The sequence below is a fragment of the Elaeis guineensis genome, chromosome 8, assembly GCF_000442705.2.
Source record: "Elaeis guineensis isolate ETL-2024a chromosome 8, EG11, whole genome shotgun sequence".
Taxonomy (NCBI): domain Eukaryota; kingdom Viridiplantae; phylum Streptophyta; class Magnoliopsida; order Arecales; family Arecaceae; genus Elaeis; species Elaeis guineensis.
The window spans coordinates 590344-595513 of NC_026000.2; positions in this window are offsets into that span (position 1 = coordinate 590344).

The window sequence follows — 5170 nt, forward strand, 5'->3', positions numbered from 1 at the left end:
TTACCGCCCACTCCCCGCTCGGACCTCGGTCCGATGGTTGGCTCTCTCCGGACGGAAAGGCCCCTCCACGTGAGATCGACGAGCGCCGAACTTCCACGTGTCGTGTGGATATTGGGGACGCGGCTTTTTTAATTGTACCGTCTACTGTAGACTTTTCTGGTGAAATGGCCGACGGGTAGATCGCAGCATCGGGGAGCCAAAGGCGATACTCTCTCTCTTCTACTCTACGGTTGACGACTGCATCATGTCAATGTTAAAAGATAGAGAAGATAGAATCTAGAGAATGACTTCATCTTTTTCTCACCCCCAATAGCAAGGCATATTACACGAGCCGGTGATGCCAGCTCTTGACTGTATTATATACATATATACATATAATATATATATTAAACTACTTTAGAATTAGTATCAAGATCAAACATGATCGTATGGAATTTTTTATCAAATTGTCGAGGGTCATTCGTTTTCTGATCACTAGACTTATATGGAGGAAACTACTTTTAGACTGATTTAAAATTTTGTTCGGGAGAACTCTCGATATTGCAAGCGTTGGATATTGTGTAATTTTTTATCTTCAAGGGTTGTCCTCCATTTACTTAAACTAGGAGGCATATTGTGCGAGTTATGTACCTAAAACATTAAATCATTTGTTTGAAAAAAAAAAAATAGATCTAACAAAATATTGATTTATATATCTCTTGTATTTTAGATTAAGAAAGAAGTTTGTTATAAAATATACCTATGTATCGCATCACAGCCCTTGAACTTTTTTTTTTTGGGCAATGAAAAAGCGTGCCATCAAATTGTATTGAGGGCTTATTTGGATTTTGAGGGATTTCTTTTCTATACAATAAGATATCATTGGCAAGAGTTTTCTATTAAAAGAGAAGACTTGAGAAGAATCACTCACTAAGCTAATTCATCTTAATGATAGAAATTATAACTCATAAGAATTTAAGAAAGAGAAGAATGAATACTACTCCAGATTATCTCCAACTCCAACTTTCTTTTGCTTATTTAAATTGAAGATGCTATAAGTTCTTAGTGGCATTCCAACACCTAATAGGGGCCTATACTATAGATTGCATGGAAACTGTAAAGTTTATTACTTGATAAATTGCTTGTCAAATAATACTATATTTATAGAACATTGCTTTATCTTGATCATTTTAGCCCCTCAACTCCAAGTAAAAAGTATCAAGTGGGATTAGAATTAGACAGGCTTTCTAATTCAAAACTTTCTTTTCAAGTTGCAAGGAAAAAGAAAGGAAAAAAAAAAAAAAAGGAAAAGATGTGACTCGATTTTGGCAACCTTTCCCCCACCCACCTTTCCTTCAAGTACCTTTCCTTCAAGTACGAAATGTCATTTTTATTTGTGAATTAATTTGAATGAGGGGTGCTAGTCTAATGATTCATAGGAATTATTTATGTAAAAAAATATGAAAAAATTTAAATTTTATCATATTTAATTGGTCAAAAAATTATTATAAAAAATAACTTCAAAAAAATATTACTATATTTAGTTAGAGGTAATATCATATGAGATTGTTGTCAAATTTTCATCGATACTGTCGAATAAATAGTTTAAAAAATATTTTTTTCATTTATGGTTTGCTTGTATCAATACCATCAATTTTGATTGTTTCAAATATTGAAATATATCTATATAGATTAATATTTTTTTAAATTAATAATACATATATTAAAAATATTAAATTATTATAAATAAATTTTTGTATGTTTTGGTATATAACTAAATATATATAAATAATAAAAAAATTCTATGTTAGATTTATTGGTAATTAATTAATATATTTATAATATACTAATATACTATAAATAATATATATTAAAATAATTAATATGAATTATATTATATAATATTAATATAATGTAAGTGAAGATATTTTTATAAAATAATAATATTTTTATATTATTTTCACTCTTAGTAATCTTTGATGATATTTATTTTATCTTCTCCCTAAAAAATAAAAATAGAATCTACTGCTTATTCTTCCATACCGGATTAACCTCAATAAAATGGACTCTAAGGATAATTGTGCGGGAGGAACATCAGCAAGGGGATGTAAAGAATAACCTAAGCGAGCAAGGTGGAAACAGCCGTGAGTCATGTGCCGCCCGTATGGACCACCCGATCTTTGAGGGTGGAAAGAGGCACCCTCAGCTTCAGATGATTTAAGGAGGTGGCCCACAGATTAGATTGGACTCTCTAACTCCTATTTAATTTAATAGAGACCGATAAACTCCGACTGCCATCTTCAATCGTGCTCAATCACGGCTCCATGCCCTAAATATTCCTTGCTAATGTGTCATTCCTTATGGTACTTGACGGGTCCATAGTTTGTACCCATGTAACGGTGATCACATTTGATTTTTAATTTACGGTACGTTTGGTTATATTTTTTTATTTTTATTTTTTAAAAAATATTTTTTATTTTTTATTTTTTTTATTATTTAATAAATATAAAAAAATAAAAAATATGTTTGATAACTATATTGATATAAAGTAAAAAATAATATTTGAAGACGATAAGTGAAAAACTCGATTAGAGAAAAAGATTTAAGAAAGAAGAGAGGAGGGAATAGGGAGGTAGAGAGCTCGACGAGAGATTCGAGCTCTTTATTTTTTGGTTTGATATTTTAGATGTGTGCAAATAAAAAAAATAAAAAAATAAATTTTGTCAAATAAAAAAATTATTTTGCATATAAAGTAATTATTTTAATTTTTAATTTTTAATTTTTATGATATTATCATATATTATTTTTTAATTTTTATTTTTTAAAAATTAAAAAATAAAAAAATATATTTTTTAATGATTAATCAGACGCACCTTTAATAATTTCTCAGTATTCTGTGGGATGCTGGGGTCTGTGAAAATAGACTAGGAAGATTTTTTATTGGCTGAATTTCGATATCACAACCTGAACTTCGAGCAATCTGAGAAGGTTTTTTAAACTCATAAAAGTTTGCCTAGTTAGGTGATTCATTCGTAGTAACAAGATGGACTAAAAAATATTTGGACATGCCCTTTAGTCCATCTTATTTATTCTACTCTCTGACATTTTAAATTATGTTACTATTGTGAATTCATTTTCCATTTTTCATGTGCTAAAAGGGGACAACCAATAAATAGATTGTCTTGCTAGCTTGCAACCTAATTTGAACTTCAATTCTATAGCTCAGTTATCTTAATATATCAAATTTTTTATTCTAATAGATGTTACTTGTACTCAATTTATTAAACATTAGTATGTGTATTTTTCTTCTTCCATGAGACCCTATTACCTCCCCATCGTACCAAAAAATAGACTGGTTCAGGTTTAAGCAAGAAATTATATCCAACACTAGAGCGCTGCATCAGCAATTCTCGACATTAATAGAGTTCTGACATGTGGTCAGGTGCACCACATTAATATAAGGTAAAGGAGAACAAAGTTGAGTGCTTCGTCCACTCACCTCTCCCAAAGTACTCTAGCTGCCCTCTCTGTGAAGAAAGAGAGAGATGATAAAAAGGTTAAACTCATACGAGACGTGGGTAGCCAACATGGAGAGGAAGTGGACTGTGCCTACGTTGATCATCTCCAGCATCTCCTTCAACTTATGCTGATATGGCACGTTTGGCCACATGATGAAATTCCGTCAGCATGGCGCATGTGGTGTAGTATATAATTTTTCGGTTTAAGCCAACCGAGTGTTTTTGATATATGGTCGACCAAATTTTTAGCAATCCGAGCCTGTCCAAGGCAAACAGGTCTCCACCAAAGTCTAACTATTAGATGGACAAAATCAGTAGTAACAATCACTTTGCCATATTAAATCCAAGACAAAATCAGTAGTAACAGGTCTCCCCCCCCCACCCCCCCCCCCCCCCCCCCCCCACACACACACACACAAAAAAAAAAAAAAAAGTTAAATTTCTTGATTGTTTAGACCGTAAGAATAAGGTAATACCCATCACTTTTTCAGTCATACATACTTATCGGAAAGCCAATATTATTGCTAGTTGGGTTGTTTTGTATGTGATGCATCATGTTGGATTTATAATTTGGATAATTTTATATATTTTTTTATAAATTATTCGGCTTCAAAATATTTTATTTTTTAATTTTTATAAATATATTTTTTTAAATAATACAAATCATCTAATTTATTAAAAAAATAATAATTATTTTTTTATTATTAATATTCATTGTTGTTGGGTATAAAATACCCACGACCGAAGTTCTCAGCGGGATTGACCCTTGCGGGTTCTGTCCACGACGCCAAGGAAGACTCCGCCCGGACTCCTACGGGAGCCGGACTCCGTCCACGACACCAAGGAAGACTCCGTCCGGACTCCTACGGGAGCCGGGCTCCGTCCACGACGCCAAGGAAGACTCCGCCCGGACTCCAACGGGAGCCGGGCTCCGTCCACGACTCTAAGGGGGACTCCGCCCGGACTCCTACGGGAGCCGGGCTCCACCCACGACTTCAACCGCAAGGAGGACTCCGCCCGGACTCCTACGGGAGCCGGGCTCCGTCCACGACGCCAAGGGAGACTCCGCCCGGACTCCTACGGGAGCCGTGCTCCGTCCACGACTCCAAGGGAGACTCCGCCCGGACTCCTACAGGAGCCGGGCTCCACCCACGACTTCAACCGCAAGGAGGACTCCGCCCGGACTCCTACGGGAGTCGGGCTCCGTCGCCAACTTCAACTGCCGGTAAGCTCCCTCCGGACTCCTACGGGAGTCGGACTTCGCACCTAACTTTAATTGCAGGAAGACTCCGCCCGGACTCCTACAGAAGCCGGGCTCCGTCCACGACGTCAAGGAAGACTCCGCTCGGACTCCTACGGGAGCCGGGCTCCATCCACGACTCCAAGGGGGACTCCGCCCGGACTCCTACAGGAGCCGGGCTCCACCCACGACTTCAACCACAAGGAGGACTCCGCCCGGACACCTACGGGAGCCGTGCTCCATCCACGACTCCAAGGGAGACTCCACCCGGACTCCTACGGGAGCCGGGCTCCACCCACGACTTCAACCGCAAGGAGGACTCCGCCCGGACTCCTACGGGAGCCGAGCTCCATCGCCAACTTCAACTGTCGGTAAGCCCCATCCGGACTCCTACGGGAGCCGGACTTCGCACCTAACTTTAATTGCAGGAAGA